General features: G+C 38.6%; 1 pseudogene; it reads right to left on the reverse strand.

The window, feature by feature from the left end:
* Positions 1 to 170: 170 nt before the first annotated feature.
* LOC125778110 (uncharacterized) overlaps positions 171 to 21,829 on the reverse strand; it is a 78,386-nt pseudogene continuing 56,727 nt past the window's right edge.

Consider the following 21,829-nt stretch of genomic DNA (forward strand, 5'->3'; position numbering starts at 1 on the left):
TTGGGGCACCCTGTACATGTATAAATAGTCGTCAGAGTGAAACTGAACGCCTTTTGATCGTTTTGACCATTGTGTCGTTGTGCTTATGGTTATGATATTACTTCGATAGATTTCAAATGGTAACAACAAGGCAACAACAGCACACATATTCAGAGTATGTTGTTGTGTGCTTATTGCTGGACGCGCGTCGTTTTTGCATTTTGCGTATTGAGCGCGCGAGTCGCCAAATTGTGCGCATGCGCAGGCGCGCTGCTATTCATCAATACAATTTTGGACAGCCGGTTGGCTGCTGCTTGGCAAACTGGACGGTCGATTGGCTGCACGTTGGCTGGGTTTATGGATTTGCCGGTCGCCGGCTGCTGATTGCTGGCAACTAGTGGACAACAGGTCTGTTGGTCGGCTGGCCGGCTGAGTGCCACAATGTTTGAATGCGAGCAAATACAACTACACAAAAAGACATATAAATATTTGTACACATGTATGTGTGTGCGCGCTTGTGAACGCACAGTAGCATGCCAGATAAATCAATGTGTCAACACCTCTTTTTGTGCTGTCAGTTTTTATGGTTTTCGATGATATTTCGCCTATTGTTGCTGATGATGATGATGATGGTGATGCGATGACGATGACGATCAGTAAATATGTAGCAGCAAAGACGTTGCTCCTATTCAGAGGAGGTTTATAGTTGCTATTCTTGAGCAAGGTACTAATGACGATCAGGTTGAAGAGGAACAAGTTGAGGATGATGATGATGATGATGATGGTGACGAGGTGGCAGTTAGTCAAAACGCCAGAGCTGAGCGGGTGTCAGCCATGTGTCCATATATTTGGAGACCTTCGAAGGCTTTCTAGCGCATACATGGTTGTTGACACACACATACAATGATATATAGTTCACTGTTCGATATGGATTTAACGTTGCTTTCGTCCCTGCATCGATGCCTCAATGCCTCCAATCAAGCATCACCAACAAACCTAATGAACCGTTGTATACGCATCTCCATTCTGTGTATATCTGTCCGTCCGTGTAGTCTGTTTGCGCCACCAGCCGAGTCGTCAACATCAAGCAGCAGCAGAAGAGTTGTGGTTGCAACAAGCCAACATCCAGCATACACCATCAGCCAGCCGGACAGTTATGCGCGCACAACTGGATCAATTTCACTTTGCTGCAATTTAGCAAAGCTCCTTCGCACACACTCACACACACATACACGTGCTCGCATTTTTGCTTTTTCCCACTGCCGCTTGCTTTGTCTGTCTGCATTTGGTTGTGTTGTTGTCTCGTTTAGGTTGTTTCGATCTTTTGCTCATCTCATCCGTTCTCGTCGCATTTCTGTTGTTTTTGTTGTCTTGGTCAGTTGCTGCTCGGCCGGTGGCTGCTGCGCTTTTTAGCGAAGATTTATGGCAGTCTTGTTAAATTTTAATAAAATAAAAAATCAGATTAAACGCAAACATATTCTCGTAAATTTGATCGACAAAAGGCGAAATGTCGAATGCAAACTAGCCGGATGCGAAGTTGGCAGACACGAAGCGGTAGCATACAGTTGAATGTTTGTCTCCGATGTGTGGATGAGGTGCTTGCGTCCTGTCATTTGACGATTGCTTGCATATACTTTTGTGTACGCTTGTGGACGCCTTAGCTTGAAACGTTTTAAGAAAAGATCTCGAAGTGAAAGACTAAGTCAATTTGATTTTCGTTGTCACTGCACTAAAGGAGCCTTACATCTTCAGAAATATTTTAGATTTTATAAGACAATACAGGTCTTTTCTAAAACGCTCATACTGTCTTCTTAAGAGTCCTACTTTAGGTTAGGTTAAGAGATCGATCCTAACAGTGATCTCATATGGACAGCTTAGAACCCAGGGCGATCCTAATGTTAAGAGATCGATCCTAACAGAGGATCCCACTTGTACAGCTTAGAACGCGGGGCCGTTGTGTTGCCTAAGAGTCCTACGTAATGGACCATAAGACCATCACAAATCGACAAAACGCTTTGAGTCTATCACAAATTCGTTGAGACGGCAGTTTCGGCTATGACTCCTAGTTCGACGACTCTGCTCAAACAGTCGCCGAATACGACAGCTTGGCTGTTTCAGCATCAGTCTTGTGAAAATATCAACATGTTTTACTCTCTCTTATCAAGATTTACGTCCATTGACGTAGACAATAGCCAGTAAGCACCAGTAGTGCCGGAAGATGAACTTTGGTAAGAAGGAAAGTAGTTCAGTAGATTTTACTGCGTTCTACTATAAGCCAAGGGATCATGAAGTCGCGCAAGAGCAAGAGCGGGTTTAGCGACTGCTAAGCGAATCCGAGGTCTATAGGTCCAGCGCTAAATGGATGTAGTCTCTGACTAGCTCGTCGGCTTTGAAGTTGCCACCGAATCCGCTATGATCAGGCACTCAAACAAGTCTGAACGAAGTATCTGGATGCCATTTCTAGTGAGGAGAGTAGACAATCCTTGACGACCTTTGTATTGCCGCTCTCCTGTCGGAGTGAATGCTCACCTCCCTGAAAGGGCAACATTCCGTAGCAGTACGCCGAAGGTAAGACCGCCATCTAGATAGCAGCCACTTCAGCCCGAAAAACACTACATTGGTCCAGTGGCTTAAAGCTAAAATTGAGGGAGAGCTCCTTATAGAACACACCTCCTCCAACGTTTCCTCCTAGCTTCGACCCACCTGTGAAAAAGCTCACTGGACCTCTACACCAGCATTCCACTTACACTTCGTCGGTATGTGAGCAGAGAAAAAGTAAAATTTCTTTTGTAGTCAGTAGTTTGTCAGTTTGTATGGAAGCTGTATGCTACTGTGGACCGGTGGACCGAGATTGTAGCGTTGGCTTGGAAAATAATCCATTCCAGATTTTGCGAAAATATCTTGTCAAACTAAAGATCTTTCTAGTAAAAGGACTTGAATTTGACCTTAATTTTGAATGTCAGCTGAATACCGATATCGAATGTGTGGAAATTTCGGATCGATGTCAAAAAAAATTTTAAGACTAGTTCATGTATATACAGACAGATCGATAAGCTGGTCATTTGTAAAGTAAGAGCGATTCATTTCTAGATTCCCTACTTTTTTTAAGAAAAAACACAGAAAAATATAGTGGGGAATGTTTATTATCATTCGAAAGAACATTCTTTGGCATTTATTTTTTAAGATTATCTCTGTCAAATGTTTGCCGCGACCACGTCTCAGATGGTCTATCCGTTGAGTCCACTTTTCGATGACTAGCTCGAGCATTTCGACAAGTAACTGGCGAATGATTCACGAAATGTTTTGCTTCAAGCCCTGAAATCGAAGCAGGATTGTCCGCATAGTCCTTAGACTTTACATATCCTCACAGGAAAGAGTCTACCGGTGTCTCACGTTTTTGTCGGCCAATGGACCGGCAAAAACGTGAAATTATCTTCTCACCGAAGTATTCTCTAAATAAATCCTTTGGTTGATGCGATGTGTTGGAAGTGGCGCCGTCTTTTTGAAACCAAATGTCGCCGTGATCACGAACTTCAATTTCAGATATCAAAGAGTGGGTTATCATGGCGATAGTGGTCGCCATTGATAGTTACATCCTCATCGGTATAATTTTTGAAGAAATATGGACCGATGATTCCATCAGCTCACAAACCACACTCAACCGTTGTTGTTTTTGGATGAAATGGCATCTCTTGAATCTATTTAGGTTTCTCGTCGTCCCAAATGCGGCAATTTTTGATTGTTTACATATCCATTGATCACCCGTGACATATGCTCAGTAGAATCTCGTTCCCCTCTGGGCCTCAAACTTATCTCCACCACCATTTTGAGGGTGTACATTGACAAAATAGTTGTCTTCTAAAGCGAAATATCAGTCCTGCGTTGGATATGAAGTTATAAATCTCTCAATTTCAATCAAATTTTATCGTCCTTATATATTTGTATATATAAATATACCAGATTAAATTAACACGTACAAAAACAGAACTCCAGAAATTACTCTATGATAACGAAAAGCACAAAGAACTGTTCATAAAAACAAAAACAAACAGAAAACCAGGAGTATATTAGAAACGTGTAAATTACCGTTGATGGTTATGAATGTAAAAACCAACATTGCACGGACATTGACATAAATGCAATTTTCCATCTAAGCCATAACACGAAAAATGCATAAAATTATATACAAAAGATATTTTCATTCACATTTATGACACCACTCGACTTGACACGACTCCACGCGACTTGACTATCCCGACGACGCGTCCATTGCTAACATGTGCGCTCTAAGGACATAACAATTTGATTGCCATTGCGATTGTGATTGTGATTTCCCCCAGGGGAGTAGAGAGTGGAATGCAAAAGCTGGTTGGAGCATGGAATGAAACGGACGTTAGAAATCACGGCAATGACATTCAAGGAAAATGATATTAAGTTTCAGGTTGTTGGGTGGGGCAAATCAACCGGAGTTGAGTTAATAAGATGGAACATAACGGACAAAACTGTTGACGTTTGCAATTTCGCGTTAACTACGCTGCTCTTTGATAGCACGTTATGAATGAGTATAAGCTTTAATTCAAACATTAGGGTGAGTTGAGAGTTAGTTTGGGTTAACAGGTTGCGTTATGATATTTTTTGCTATTTTTAAAAGACTTTCTGTGCGAATTTCCGCAAAATATTGAATTGTAGACGGTTTACTTTGATTTATTTGAGGTTTGTACATCTTCGAAGAACTATTTCGATCTTGTCTCCTTCAGTTTTGAATTTTTTGTGTTTAAGATTGGAAAACATCTTTTTTTCAACATATCGTTAAAAATATTTTTTAGTGTTTCTTCTATAGTTTCTCAATGTTTAAAAATGTATTAGAGAGTTTCGAATTTTTCGAAAATCATTTTTAATCTTCTATAGTTTCTCAATGTACGTATTAGATAAATTGATTAACAATGTATTTCAGAGAGTATAAAATTTTTCGAACTTAATTTCGAAATTCCAAAAAATGTAAGATTTTTCGAACTTAATTTTGAAAATATTTTTTTGTTTTAAAATGTTCTAAAAAAGCATAACATTTTTCGAACTTAATTTCGAAATTTTTTTTTATATAAGTAATAGGTGCTTTATAGTCTAATTTGTTATTTCACCGATTATCGGGTTTAACTTCAGAAATAATAATTTCATAATGTATATACAGTAAACGGTATTAAATAAAAATAATATTAATAAATATTCATAACCCACTATTTCAAAATTCAAACTATTTTTTTTATTATTTTTTAAGTGACTAACGAAATGCTTAAATTACATTTTTGATATTTAAATTAAATTTATTTTGACAAAAAAATCGGAATCCCGAAATTTCGTAAATTATTTCGAATTTCAAAAATTTAATTTGTGTTGAATATTGACTGAGAAGAAGAGTTTCAAAAGCAATTTCAAAAAAAAAATTATATTTTGTTTAAAATTCCGGGATTCTGAAACCATAAATTTATTTTCGAACTTAATTTCGAAAATTTTTTTTTGGTTATTAAGTATTAGGGGCATTATATAATTTATTATTACTTCACGTATTTTTGGTTTTAACTTTAGAAATAATAATTTCGGGATCCCGAAATCTTGTAATCTATTTTGGTTTTCATAAATTTATTCTTTGTTGCACATTAACTGAGAAGTAGGGTTCTGCAAAGATTTTTAAAAACATTTGTGTTTTGTAAAAAAATTCGGGATCCCGAATTCTTAAAATTAACTTTGAATTTCATAGAAATTGTTTCGTTACACTATGCACGTTGGTTATAAAAACATTTGTATACAAAAGTGTGAATAAAGATATGCATATATTTTCAAACTTTTTTTTTGTATTTTGTAAATAATTTCGGGATCCCGAAAAAATTCGGGATTGAATTATTTTACTAATAAAACAATTTATTTTTATAGTTTATTTCAAATTTTTTATACTAATTTGTAATTCAAAAATTTCGAAATCCCGAAAATTTGTTGTTAATTTATATCCTCAACAAATATTTACTGTCTCCTTAATTTTTATACAAAGAAGAAATAAATATATGCACATATTTTTTTAACTGTGTATTTGTAATATAAAAATTTCGGGATCATCAAAATTTTCGAGATTGAATCATATAACTAAAAATTTTTTTTGCTAGTATATTTCAATTTTTTTATATTTATAAGAAAAATCACCAATTCTCAGAATTTCGGGATTATAATTTTTGGATCTTATGTACGTATTTTTCTGCAAAACATGTTAGTGTTAGTATCTTGGTATACATATGCGCTTCAGCTGCAAAATGCATAAATGGCAAATGGCAACACAATAAACTAGTCATTTGTATGATGTCCATTTTGGCACTCACTTCAAGGAATATGAAAATTGTTATGACCATTTCGTGACTGAAAGCCACTGCGACAAAGCTCAAGTGCTGAAAATAGAGAACAGAGGGTATTGCTTTATAAAAGCTTACTCATGCGTATACATACATATGAATCATATATAGCATAAGTGTGTATCTGCTAAGGCCAAAGTATCTTATCACTGCTAAGACGAGCTAAGCTGAATAATATTCATTTATTTACAAACACACATACCCATACATACGTAAATCAGTTAAGAAATCACTTTGAGTTATCACTAAAATCATTAGCTTAATAACTTCCTATATATAAGTATTGTATATATACATTTATTTGTATGTGTGCACAAACCTTTTTGACAGCCAAATGTTATAAGCAGCGATTACAAGTTATTCAACTAAGCGCGCCTAAGCGCCATTGTATTTATACAACCCTTCCAAGTCCAGTGAAAGGGTCATTAAATCATTCATTCCGAGCCATTTAATAATTTACTTTGGGCCAACAACAGTTGGAAAGGAAAAATTAAATAAAGTTGATGAGGCTTTTTCCGCTTTTAGATGCCATATTTTATTGTAATGATAAGGTAAAAGCAAAAACAAAAAAAAAAAATAATTTATTATGACAGAAAAAAAGTATAGAAAAGAAGGCAAAAAGTGGGCAAAATAAAGGGTCATAAACAATAAAGCAGAGTAAACACAGAATACTATTTACCCAGATATACCTATACATATGCATATAAATATGTATGTATATTTACACATGTACTCTATAAATGCATCCCAGGAAAGGGCAATGTCCAATAAGACAAAAGTATTGAAAATGATTTTTACCCTTCGCTTGTTACAGTTATTGCTTCCAGTTTCCAAAGGCCAAGTTACTAAAGAGTAATAATAAGTATTTACAGTTAGTCCAAAAAGTTGGGAATAATAATTTGTTCAAGATTTTTATTTTAATCAGTCTTCAGGACATTATGCTCTTTTAAGCGAAGTTATAACCAATTGAGGTCTTTCATGAACGTCATCAAAAGAGGGGTCTCTTATCTGAGGCTTTTGCATCCTTCTCATGTGGGACATTTTTTACGTGGCGGGTCTCAAACCAAGCGCACAACCGTAGGAGGGATGTTCGCTTTCAAACGGATGTTATTTGGCTACCCCGAGGATACTTGGTCTAAGACAGGAAGTCGTGAGCTGTTTGAGCCATATGTAATGTGTAAAAGAATTGTTTCTAGCCACTCCCAAGTGATTGACGCTCAGAGAAGTTCCCTCACTTGCGTAAACTTCTACACATGACTCCATCCTATTAGGTCTTCCAAATACTACCGGTAAAATACTGGATGGAATCGCTGAATCAAAGTCAAGAATCTATAAATCAGAGCATCCTCATATACTTTGCTGGACTCCCATTTATTTTCGTAACATTAAAGCCTCAACAACTTGACATTTTCTCCTCAGCTGACGATTGATTGAAGCAATTGAGAACTTACGAAAAATCTTAAATCTTTCGCTAAATTTCTATATGGGCATTATGATTTTGTTGGATCTAGAGTGAAATTTAACAAGAGGAATAAGGGCTTGACAAAAGACGAAATCAAGATCCTTAAGAGCCTCATTTTTCACCTCTGCTTAATTTAACAAAACTATGTCGAGAAGTCACACGGAAGGGAGCCGCCTTGTCTGAAGCCTCGCTTGGTATCGAGCGGCTCGGAGAGGTCCTTCCCGATCCTGACGGAGCTTTTGGTAATGCTCAACATCAGTTTACACAGCCGTATTAGTTTCGCGGGGATACCAAATTCAGACATATAAAGGACAACTCCTATTTGTGCTGTCAAAGCCTTTAAAATCGACTAAGAGGTGGTGTGTGTCGATTCTCTTCTCACGGGTCTTTTCCAAGATTTGGCGCATGGTGAATATCTGGGCAGCTGATAAGGTCCAATCAGAAGAGGTGGAGTGTATCGAATCTCTTTTCACGGCTAATCAGCTGATAAGGTCCAATCAGTTTGTTGACGATGAGCATTAATATTTGACACAGTATGCTCGATTGAACCTCATATAAGATGTTGAGAAGGCTTATGATACGGTAGCTGGCGCAGATTGTGGGATCTCGCTTTTTGTGGATAGGGCAGAGTACACCTAGATTCCAATCGCCGGGCATGCATTCGTTCGAATATATTCTAAAAAGAAGCTGATGCATTCCTTTTATAAGTTCTTCGCCGCCGTATTTGAATAGCACTGCCGGCAATCCATCGGCCCCCGCCGCTTTGTTGTTTTTCAGGAGGGTAATTGCTATTCGTACTTCTTCATGGTCGGACAATGGAACATCATCTATTGGGTTAGTTGTAACGAAGAAGGTATATGTGTGTGTTCGGTGGTGGGAAGTTTGTACTTATAGCTTTAGATCTCATAGGTCTTAGGTTTGAAAGCTATTTTCATAATACCCAGGCCTCAGATTTGGGAATTCGAATTGCTTAAATTTTTAAGTTATTTGAAAGTATTATCATCACATCACATAATTTTTCAGGCAAGCAACTTCTATCCAACTTTCTAGCGTTTCTGACTTTGTGAGACTGATCAATTCTTTTTGCAATACCTGGATCGTATTGTTGTCCATCTCCACACTAGTCTATTCAAGAGATTGTACGATTTTCGTTTAACTACAGAAAATGTTATATAATATAATATATCATGATTATTATTCTGAGTAACTGTATCTATACATTACACTGCCATGCCAGTTCTCTTGTAATATGAGCGGCCTGAAATGAAACTCATCAATATTTATGCGACTTACAGCCAGAAAATATTCGCAACAACAATAACAACCAAGCTGAAATTGAACAATACAATCGAAGTAAGAAATCACAAAAATAGCAGAAGAATTATTGTTGTAACTGGACCGCGAAAGAAATCCTTTATTTTGCGAGTAAAATTGCAAGCGAAGTCCTTGCAATAAATTGTTATGAAATCCTTTTGTATTACAACCACTCTGCCGCCGCAGCCGCCGCTTAGCCCACTTTTCGACTTCCGCCACGTCTCATTCGGCTCGTTGTCTGCTTGGCTGCCAGTCGTCGTCGGTGGAAGGTCAAAAATGATAAACGGATGTGAAAGTAGACGTTTGGCCATTCAATAGCATAACTGCCGCCCCCGCCCTTTGATATTGAGTAATTGTTTGGCATATTGAATAACACATAACAATAAATGCGTAGAGCCATAAATGTATGAGTGAATGAATAAACGCGCTGACTAACTGTAGTGGCTGCAGAGTGAACTTCGGCTCCCATAGTTAGCTGAAAGGAAGCGTTTGTCCTCGGCCAGAGATGTCTGTATATATACATTTCCATTCAAGTATATCTGCTTATTTGCTGCTAGTGATTGTGCAAAACTTTTAAGCTGTCAATATTTTGACTTTTTTTGTCAACGCCATTGAATTGAAGTGGGCGTTTAATTAATGGCTTCATTGAAGGACGAAATATGACAATTGGTTATGTGCAGAAGAGAGCGCACGGGCAGCTTAAGCACTCTCTTTGTTACATTTATGGGCGAAAGAGGGCGATATTAAAGGGTTTGATGGCTATATTTATATAACCGAGAAAATTGAAATGTCAACCGGCTGGTTATCGTATTGAATAATCAATTTATGTAATTCAGAAGACTTTTCGACAAGTTGAAAGGGTTACCATAATAATACGAGTACATATTACTAAGTGAATGAGTTTTAGAAGAGACATACCCTTATTTTGATTTAATAGCGCTACAATCACAGAAAGTTTGTACACTTCGTTTTATTTCAATGACTACCGGGTTTCGATTGGACGTTTTTTTAAACACTTCTGAGTTAGTCGTTTATTGAGTTGATGTATCACATAACCGTACTTTGCTGAGTATTACTGGCTGGTCCGTGTGCATAAAATTAACCGACTTTTGGTCAGTTGATTGGTCCTACATGCAAATTATTTCTAAAAGGAAAAGTTTTGCTTCCGATTTTTCCTTTTCCTTGGAACCTAAGAACTCAGGTCCTTCTCCATCCAGTGTTTCCAATGGAGTGGATGTTTTCCTCTTTTTCTGTTTACCGCAGCGGGTACTGCGTCGAATGCTCTCAGAGCTGGGGTATCAATGTCGTCGTATATTTCGGCGATAGCATCAAGGTGCTTTATTATCAGACAAGTCTGGATATTTGGTTATAGCGGAACCGCTGAAAACTGTAAGTTGATGAGCTCTTAACGCAGTATACCATATCCCGATAACACACGTAACGATCAGATTAGTAACGAGCTTGTTCTAGTAACAACTGATGGGAAAAAAGTTGAGTTTCCGCTGTCCTCTTGCGTTCTAGCGGTGCACCTCTCAACTTCGCGAAAACTTAACAGACATGGTCATGAACTAGCTCCTGTTGAGTTTCCACCTGTCTTATTATAGAACGCTGGAGATCCCCTGAACTACTTGCTTTGAGTAAGGTTCAACATAAGGTCTTTGCCCAATAAGCTTACATGTGGTAAGACTGAACATTTTCTCCAATGCTAACTGCCAAAGTAGAATGGAAGAAGATGAGGTGGCAACCTATAGGCACTTTCTCCTCCATTGTCCGGAATTGATACCAGCTGCCTAAACAAATTTGGAGTAAGTTCAAAGCGACTTATCGTGTTTTGAGAGTCATATCGATCAATACTCAGAAGTATAAAAAGAGAGGTTCTATTAAGGTATCACAATGGACCGGCGTTCTCAGCGGCGAAAGTGGGATCCGTTTTTGGATCGATCTCACAACCTAGCTTAGCCAAAACATTATACTATTTTCCATCGAAAATTCGAGAATCCCCTATATATGTTTTGAAATAGATAAGATTACCTCGAACTATACGTTCTTCGGTCTCATTTTGCGGGAAATATATAGAAAGAAACTTAAACGAAAGTCTGATAGGTCAGAAATGAATAAAAAATAGTTGTATTGGAATCTATGCTCGAAGGTTTGCCAAGGCCTTTCGAAGGGTGCTTAAAAAAAAAAGTTAATGGGTATTGGAGCTGAAGTCGAGACAAGGTTCTGCTCTGCTTTAAGGTTTTATTCATCGTATAACTGAGTATACTTTACAGGAATTTCTGTACTTCCAGTGAAACGAAGACAGCTAAAAGCAGGGCATTCGGTCTTTAAGTATTTTTTCGGCAACGTAGGCAATACGAGTCTTTCTATGGAGTAGGTATAAAGAGAGATATATATTTTTAGAGAGTGAGTTCAGCGTATATTCCATTATCCATAGCATTTAAACGGCTCATATTTTCTTTAGCAAAAATATAGGTACTAGATTGAGGATTGTATGGTCTGCTTCCGTATACAGAATCCGTTTGGCGCATTAGGCGTTTGGAGCCAAGCCCCTCTCTCCTGCAGTTCATGTTTGTGGCCTGGGTATTACTATTCGCCAACCTACTTAGCACAGGGCATCCACTATCTGCCAGCTGTGACCCCTGTAGTAGCTTGAGCTCAGCTCTTTATAATACATATACATTCCCTATTATATCTTCATATTCGGACTAGTGGATTTTGGGATCTCGTTATAGATTGTACTGCTTGAAGCTTACCCTAGCAGAGAACCATTCACTTCTCTATACTAAGGTAATAAACTAAAAATTGGTTTCTGTCTTCGCTATTTCAAACGTATTAGTCATTAATTATCTCACTGTCTGAATCATTGAGTCATTGGAACTCTTACAAATTATTCTAATGAGCATGTCATTAGCTTTACAAGGCATTTATTGCTAGCCCGACGGGTTGAATAACCGTGCAATTGCTTCAATATCTCACGATATGCTAAATGTTGCTACCCTATTTGTCCAATTCACATACTCCACATTATCCCTCTCAATCAGATATATATTAAAAAGTGTTTTTGTTTTCTTATTCATGTAATATATAGGCTCATCGTTCAGTCCACCACAAACGTACGGTATTCGCACATTCATAAATTTTTTACAACATATTCTACTAAATCACCATTAGTAGCGCACTGCCTTGAGCACGTAGAGCCATAAAAACTTTCTTACTTTCATATTGTCCGTCCATTTGGACTACATGAAATTATAATGATACATATTTTGTTGAACATTCCGACAAACAGCAACAAAAATGCGTGGATTTCATATGTGAACGCCTGGGAAACAAGCAAAAATCCATCGACTTATATGCTCCTCCATATGTACATATGTATGTAATATTTTCGAATATACATTTCTGCGAGTGCGAATTCCGCCAAAACCCCAAATCAAATCGAATGGCTCATAATAATTTCATTTATAACGCGGCAGGACGTGACCGGCACCGCTAACTAAGTTGCAGTGGAAGACAATATAAGAATTATTATAGCCGTAAATAACTCATAAGTGAGAGAAATTTTGAATTAATTGTAAGAATATGTGTGGCAAAAGACCAAAATACAGTCCAAAAAATTTACTAAAAAAAGCGCATGAACTCATTCATGACTGCAGAAACATATGTTCTGTCAAAAAGTGAAGCCAACAAATTGGCCCAAAAAGTTTGCTAATCAAAATCCAACAAAACTTAAAAAAAAATAACTGCGAAATACAGTAGTAATCTTCAATCGCCATGAAGAATGCCTGTTCTTCACATACATTCCTTAAGTGTGTATCGCAAAATGACTCGATTTTATGCAAAATGTGTCGGCTCTTTTCGCGGATGAGCTTAAGATACGAGAGTAGTTTGTGAAGTCTTTCATTTTTTCGAAGAATGCTTGTTCTATATGATGGTTCTAGATTCTTTCGAGGTCATCGGTTTTTTTATTAATGTTCTGTCAAACTTTCGAGGTCCTCAAAATAGGCTCCTTTTTTTAGCTATATATCATTTTTACCGAGTTTGGGATTCTACAAGGCTTAATAACTATTACCAATCTAGAAAATTTTTGTGCTAAAATTATAGAATTTCTCGAGGTTCTAAAAGAAAATCTACTTTTTTTGAACTATCTTCTCTAGAAGTTTTAGGTGAGGTTAAAAACTTCCAGATGTCGAAGGTAGGGTTTCTTTCATGTCTCCAGGCGTGCTAGAGACAACTACAGTTTCTCTCACTTACTTGTCTAAGAATGAGCTTGGTAAAAAACTTAAAAAGTTCGAGACGTAATGGCTTAGAAAACGGGAAGAAGCGAAAGGGCTTACAATTTGTTTGGACAGTCCATTGCGTTTCTAACGGTGACGCGTCACAATGTTCATGAATTTTTGCTGACTTAAAGCTTAGTCATTTTATGCTCTTTTTGGATCTTGCTGAACGGGTTTCAATTCTTTTCACCATGATTTAGAAATTACTAATGTTGTAGCATAAAAATTCTTTAGAAATAATTTTGGGGAATACTGCTCAAATGACAGTTCTAGACCCGCACATGAAACGAAGGCCTGTTTTAGATTTTCTAGAGAGATTCCTACTATGAGATTGGATCTGAAAGCCAGCGAACTAAATGGGCGACCTTAGGTCTAGTCTATTGTGCTATCTCCTACATCACTATGACTCACCTAGCCTCAGCATATTGATAATGTTCCATATTCTGCTGGGTGCTAGCGAAGGAATGTGATCCCTATATGGAAGCATGGATTCAAGGGTCATTACGCCAAGTAGGGATGAACTTAATTTATATTCTCTGGACAGAGCTTCCGGACCGGATAAAAAACCCAGGTCTTTTCCGGTTACGTCGATCCGATTGTCGTTTGAACGGTTTACGAATGGATCAAAGCTTGCGGAGAGAGTTTGTGGAGAAGTACACTGCCGTGAACTTTCCATCAGTTCCAGTTTAGGCCTTCTGACTAATGTGGCGTCTCCCAAGCAGATGTGACTGCCATAAAGGTAGCAACAGATCTACTGCTCCGGAGCGTCGCCTCTTTCAGAGTAATAATTATCCACTTCGATAGTGGGGCAGCGACATTAGCTTTGAGTTCGCTGACTTTAGGCTCAAAACCAGTGAAAGGAAAGTCCAGACTCCGTACCTCTAGCATCGAGTTAGTTTAGAGTGCCTGGCCTCAGCAGCATTGCAGTAAAGTGTAAGGCTGATGAACTTGCTAGGACAGCTACTTCAGTCAGAATAACTGCTCAAAGGAAACGGGTGGCTTATTGTTGTTCTTTACTGAATACTAGACTGTTGAACCTCACACCAAATCAGATAGCGAAGGGCGATTACTAGCTATACATACATGTGCAGTCACAAGGTCTTTCTGGTCCAGTGTAAGTCATAAGAGGGCGAGGGAACTCTTCGATCTCAGCAAGATCCACCTTTCAGCGGTTATAGGAGCTCTGACTGGTTATTGTCCAATCGGAATTCAAGCAGTAAGATTGAATATTCTACCGGTTGCCAGCTGCAGATGAAGATACGTTAGAAGCATCTACACACTCTATCCTCGAATTCCCCGCTTTTGCCAAATGAACTCAAAAATTCATCGGTTTTCATACTTTTTCACTTATGTAGTTGAAATAGCGGTAATAGAAACAAAAGACTTGAGCAGATTTGTGATACGAGTAGCTTCAGAACGTTTTGTCGTTAGCTTATACATGAGTTTTTCACTTGGCTTCAGAAAGGACTGTACATAACAGTCTAAGTGTGATCCCTCTACAAAGCTGAAGGACCAGCCATCTAACCTAGCGTAACCCTATATTAACAGGGTTGCCAGTTATCCGCATATATCTTACATGGAACCAGACACTTCTGCTCGAAGCCCGAGTGGGTAGTCCGGAATCGAAAGTAGCTGATCTTCCTCAGTTAAAGAATTTTATAATTCTGATATATAGAGTCGAATAATTGCTTCTTTCAACTGAAGTTGCTAAAAATTTGTCAAAATTCTTTTAACAGCTGACAGTTGATTGCATCAGAGTTGCATTTGTAGCTGCTACACTACCAAAAAGTCACTGTGGAATCCAACTGTCCTCATAATCAACTATTTATACCTTTACTCATAGTTTATGTTATAGTTGTTGTTATTCATTTTCCATAAATAAACTATTTTTATTGTTGTTGCATGCGTGCCTGCTTTGAATTGTAGAATATGATGAATTTATGATGTTGAGTGCGTGATTATGATCACGATTGTGGCATATTTTTGGCTACTGTCCACCACAAGACAACAACAAAATGCTTGAAGTACAACTATGCGACGTAGCGACGAGCCCACCGCCACCTACTTGTCCACCCACAAGTACACCTGCTGTCTTCGCCAACATTAAGCGGGCACATATCGATAACTCGATCAACCACATAAGTGTGTGGGTGTTTGTGTGTTTCGTGTCTGCTCGCCAGCCGACGCTTATTGAATTATGAATGGTGAAAGGAAGAGTTTGAAGTCTGCATTGGAAGCACTTGCTGGCTGTCCGGCCTGGGCGTAAGTGGAGCTGGCAACGCAGTGAAATGAAATTTCGCTTAATATTTTATAGTGTGTTTTTTGTTGTTTGTATTGCTTTTATTTCGTTCACATTTGTGCCATCAGCGTGCGTCTTGACGTGAGTGGAAATAATAATCGCAACGAAACATTAATAAAATTATGTCAAATATTGCTTTATGATGACTTAAATAGCGCCAAAGCATGGGTAAATCCCAGAATGAGGAGCGTGTAGGCGGATTTCATTTTTTTGTTGCTTTTTTTTTGTTGCTTTTTATGATTACATACTCGTAAAATATGTTTTCTATGGCAGTTATTTGTAATAAAGCAATATGAACATGTGTTGGCTTGTTGTTGTACATACATACTTATATACTTACAACACATATATTTTTATATGTTGTATGTACATATGTATGTATTATTTATGTATATTTTTAGCATTATAAATGTTGCTTCAGTTAATGCATTTCATAATTTATTTCATTTGTGCACTTGTGCGCCACTGTCAGTCGCTGATATCTCACTTAGCCAGCCGGACGGCCGGCCACAATGGTTAATGCAACACACCTGCTTTCATATGCAACTCATATTATGGTGGGTGTAAGGCATATGTACATACGTAATCATATATATATATTTTTTTAATATTTCATATTCATTCAGCGTGTTTACTTACAGTAAGTCTAGTATTAACAATATCGGTTAGCCACAGAGTGATTTCGTTAGTAGTTTCGTTTAGGGTCTGAATATTTTAGTGGCAGAATTTTCATACTCTTCAATTCGATTATAGCGGATTTGTTGGATACTAACAATTTTAAAAGTTATTGTAGTAGGTTAAGCAAAGGTGTCATGCAGTTGGCTGGCTTCCATTTACGCGAACTGCGTCAGATTAGTGCACATATCGCTCCCTAGATAGGTTAAGCTATCTTTCGAAAAGCAAAAATCTCACGTTACTGCTAAGGACTTTAGGTCTATCAATGCCTCCTCGTTTCTATTGAAGACTAGAGAGACTCATGGAATTGCACATTAGCGGTCGAATTCTAGGGATTGGACTACTAAGTACTTAGCATGACTACAGCGAAGGATAGTCGTTCGATATTGTCTTGCACTAGGTAGTGTCATGGCTGGTGAAAGTCCTTTAAAAAAAAGGAGTAAACTGATGTATATTCATTAATATTGAGGAGATCAAACGTTAACGTACGGCCGGAGGCGGTTATTAGATCTCTTAATCTCTTTGAAGTCAAAGCTAATCTTAAGCATATCATTTATAATTTCTCGTGGGACATAATGGTTGTGGCAAAGTGGAGAAGTGCAAGTGCAGTTGCGAAAGTAAACAAGGGACACCAGGCATGGTGGCGTTCTTTACTTCTGCTCCCGATCTTGGTGGTGAACGGCCGAAATGGAGTAGTCAATCTAAATAAAACAGAACTAGTCTTATTCTCCATTGGTTGGGAGACTCTATTCATCAACCAGTGCAGTACACTGCAGTGTATAGACGACGTATTTGTGGTTTATCCTTCATAGGAAGCTCTCGTGAAAGCCAAATATCGATGAGAGAGTGAGGAAGGAATTGGCCGCCTTAAACTTTTGTAGATGAGTAATTGAGAGGAGGTGCATCTTCTAACCAGAAGTGATTTTCCGACTGTGGAATTCTCCAACTCCTCTCCAACTATGGAACTAACTACCGTTGTACACCTTGCACATGTACACTGTACACATAGCTGGTACCTGCTGAGTATATGCGGGACCCCTGGTAAGTACACACGGAAATTCTCCACTGCTTCGATTACATTTCTTCCACAGAACCTTTTCCTGACAGTTCCGTCTCAGTTCATACACCTGTGAGATATTTGTGGGCGGGGAAAACCCGTTGGAAGGGGGTGCCAGTGAAATTTTTTATTGATAGATCGAAGTTAATAGAGACAGTAGGTGGTGGAGCCTTCTGTTGAGGGATCATCGTTAACTCTAGTTTCCGACTACCAGCTCACCGTAACGTCTTTCAAATGGAGGTAGGTCAGCATAGTTCAAAAGGGTGTGCATTCACTCCGACCACCGAACGGATATACTGGCATTGAGCCCGCAGACTGTGTGCTCAAAATTAATCGAAAACAACATGACCTCATTAGCAATAGCTACAAGCTTCCTAAATATTAGACTTATGTCGGTGACAAGGCATAGCGGAAACGTCGGAAACTGTAAATTCGAAGGGTTACTAAGTAGGGCATGGTTCCCCCAATTTCATGCCCACGTGTGGGTTCTCTGATGTGCTCTTGTGTTCTGGCGTTGGACCTTTAGATTTTCCGTGCGCTCAGAAAACGCTGGTCAACAAATAGAACCTCTGTGATTGCGATATCCCTCTGACCCAGAGAGAATCATAAGATATCTTCCAAACTACTTGCTCTTAGCAAAGTCAATATTACCGAAATTCTAGAGGTCTCGCCAGAAGCTGTTAATAGAGCTTCATATAGGTTTTTGGCGAGCCTTAATCATCTCTTCTGCCAACTGCTCTGGTAGGCGCTGGAAAAGACAACACTTGTGAAGGAATTGACAAATGTTTACGGCGCTGCCCATCGGTATTTTTGGTGATAAATCCGGAGGGTGTATGGTAACGAAAACTGCCCTCAGATTCAGAATTACTTAGATGACTGCGAGCCTGGACACTTCGGAATCCACGCAAACTTTGATTTCATTCCAAAATACTTGGATTACCTGGTCGCCGAGCCTAATCTTGACTATTGCTTCTTTGTTCACAAACCTTCGAGGGAGCAGAAGGAAAACGCACTGGAGCTTGCGAAGAGGATTGGTGGAGAAGTACACTGTCGGCGAACTGGTCATCAGTTCAAGTTTTAGGCTTTCTCACCATAGCAGCGTCTTCCGAGCGGAGGTGACTGCCTCCTGTCAATCTTCTTTAGACACAAATGAACGGTCAGATAGGCTTCCGGAATGTAGCTCGTTTCTTCCTCGTCAGTTATGCCTGCGCCCATTGGTTTTACGTATTGCTAATCTTAGTTAGACGACAAAACTATTACATTATATCCAACACTAGTATTTCAAGACCACAATAAAAAAATTCTAACCATATCTAGGAACAAAAATCCATGCTAAATTATGAAAAATTCACGCAACCGACCGCACAAACCACCAAACACAACAAAAACAACAACACCAAAGGCGAATCTATCACCAGTTTTGCCAACAAGCTTTTGACGAAACATTCACGCTGTCAACGACACTTCAACGCCGACGGCCGCAAATTGTGAATTCTACATTACAATAACAATAACAACAGCTGCTTAGCATAATAACAATATTTTAGCATTAATTTTTTCATTCTAAAACGCAATTTAATACATTTTATTCACTGCCATATCGCAATATTCCAATGAAGCAACAACAACCACAGTGTGTAGCAACAACTGTAAGGTCCACTAATAGGCAATCAAATGCATATTTATGAGCCGCTAACAGCAACAAATCACCGATGTTGCGATTACGAATGTGAAGGGCATTTCATTTCTGGGGACTTTTGGGGCCGCGGTGGCTCTGTCACCGGTGGCACAACACTGCGACGGCTGGCTGTGCGTTGCATGTGAAATTTTGATATGCGACGCGACGAATATACGACCTAGCCTAGACATAATTCCTCATAATTCCATGCATTTTGGCGACGTGCGCATATTTTTACGGCGCGCTTTGCGATTTTTGCATTTTGCGGCTTGGTGTTGCAGCAGACAATGCCAAATGCATGTAGCCGCTGTGTGTGTATGTGGTTGTATGCAGACGTTGCACGTATTGCATGACACCGTTATCATAAAGTGAAATCGAAAATTTGCAAATGCGAATAATGTTTTGAATATAGGTGTATGTATTTATGGAAATATGTAGCGTTTAAATATTGGAAATGCATTTGTTGGTCACAATGGTTGGTCAAAACTAAATGAAGTAAGAGAGAGTAAGGTAGAGAGAGAGATCTTCTATAAAGCTGAAACTTAATATCGTTAACTTCGAATAACAGAGACTGTTTTTACTTAGGATTCAGAGTCTCGAAAAAAATTGTTAGGCTCCAATGTCTACCCTTGCCCGTCAATGTCGTCGTCTTGTACGGCTTATCGTTCTATCGGCTGCGGTACTCGCCGTTTTCAATGTGCAAAAGACCATAAATCTTCCGCAGAACCTTCCTCTCGTAAATTGGTAAGGCCGACTTATCAAATCTTGTCATCGTCCATGCCTCTGGACCATATAGCAATACGGCTATGAAGAGTGACTTGTGGAGTTTGGTCCTTGTTCGTCGAGAGGGGACTTTACTTCTCAATCTTCTTTCGTCTTTTGGAACGAAATACTTAGCCCGATTCGTCCAAAAAGAAATCACACAGGATATATAAAAAGGTTCCTTGATCTTTTTTTCGAAATATTGTATATATGCACGCATATGATTAGTTCTTTCGCTAAAACCGGAATCAAATGAATTGATATATGTATGTACCATATTTATTTTACATTTATAGTGTCTGAGCATTGCGGTAACTAATTCGGGTAACCTATTTCAGTAATCAAGTATCATTAACAAGATGGGGGATGAGTCCAGGTTTCCAAATTCGTTGTTAGGACTGCTAACTTAGTTAACAAATATGCTGTTGTGTGGTATAGTTTAGCTTCGGTGCTCACCTTTAATTTTACCGGCTTGGGAGACCCTGCCAGTAGCTAAGCTAGCGCCAGTATCGCTCTCAGGATCATAGCAATTACGGCACTTGTGAAGTGGCTAAAGCCTTCTGGCTCAAAGTGGATAAAATGGATGGATAAAAGATCCATTGAATTGCGAGCTTTCAGCAAGCTCCACATACCGCAATGATAAGCGTCCTAACTGAACACTGTCTCATTGGCACTTACGCGGTGAGAATAAAGATTTTTAAAGACGCAACTTGTTAAAGTAAAGATCCTAACCTCTCAGCGTGACGAGCTGAGTCGATTTAGTCATGTTCCTCTGTCCGTATACAAGCGAACTAGTCTTTCGGTTCGTGAGTTTTCGATCTGAAATTTTGCACACATCCCTTTCTTCGCAAGAATATACAAATTTGTCGGAACCACTGATATTGGATCACTACAGAATACAGCTGTCTTACAAAATTACGGATCAAAATGAAGTCCTTGGATTATTTTCCAAGACAACGGCAGGCCACTATGCAACTGTCATAGGAACTGACCATTGAAAATCATGTTATTTACTTTTTTCTTAGTCCAGAGTATTATTATAGCTTCGTTACGATTGAAGTTAAAGTTGCTTATACATATTTTTTTGTCAAAGCGTTGTCATCGATGGCTGTCTCATGTAACAGAAAGACTGACTTTTACCTTAAAAGTAGCTTCTATATAGTTTATTATCTCGCCTTCACTTAAAGAAGTTTTAAAAAACTTCCTCAACATAGTAAATACGAGTATATACATTAAGGACTACGGAACAAACGGACGATTATACTTGCATATAACGGGTTTTTCAATAAGAGTGCTACAACTTTAAATAAAAAAACGGTTTGAGATATCAATGAAATTATTTATTTCTGTGAAAAAACATTTGATGCTATTATGTATGGATCCAGATTTCTTTTGCATGGCCACCACGACTAAGCTTACGGAAGTCCAGACACTGAACCCAATTTTCGACGGTATTCAAGCATAAATCGGCCGATACTGCCGCAATTTCACGTTCGATATTTATAAGAAGTTAATCATTCGTTACTGACTTGTTGGCATAGACCATCCACTTAACGTAGCCCCACAGGAATAGTCTATGGTCAATTGACTGGGCTAATTCGTGAGTTAACACATTCACCAAACTTGATCGATAGTAACATTCGCTGTGTGGCTTGTTGGAACCAAATATTGTCCAAGTTCATATAACCAATTCGGGCCAAAAATATTCGGTTATCATTGAGCGGAAGCGATTCCCATTCATAATCTTGATCATAACGGAAGAAGTATGGCCCAATGACGCCGCCGGCCCATAAACCTCACCAAATCGTAATTTTTTCGGAATGCAATGATGACTTATGGAGCAAGTGGGGATGGCTGCCTGACCAATAAAGCATATTTTGCTTATTGACGAAGCCATTGAGCCAGAAATGACCCTCATCGCTGAAGTT

Source organism: Bactrocera dorsalis, chromosome 1 (assembly GCF_023373825.1).
Source record: "Bactrocera dorsalis isolate Fly_Bdor chromosome 1, ASM2337382v1, whole genome shotgun sequence".
Taxonomy (NCBI): Eukaryota; Metazoa; Arthropoda; class Insecta; order Diptera; family Tephritidae; genus Bactrocera; species Bactrocera dorsalis.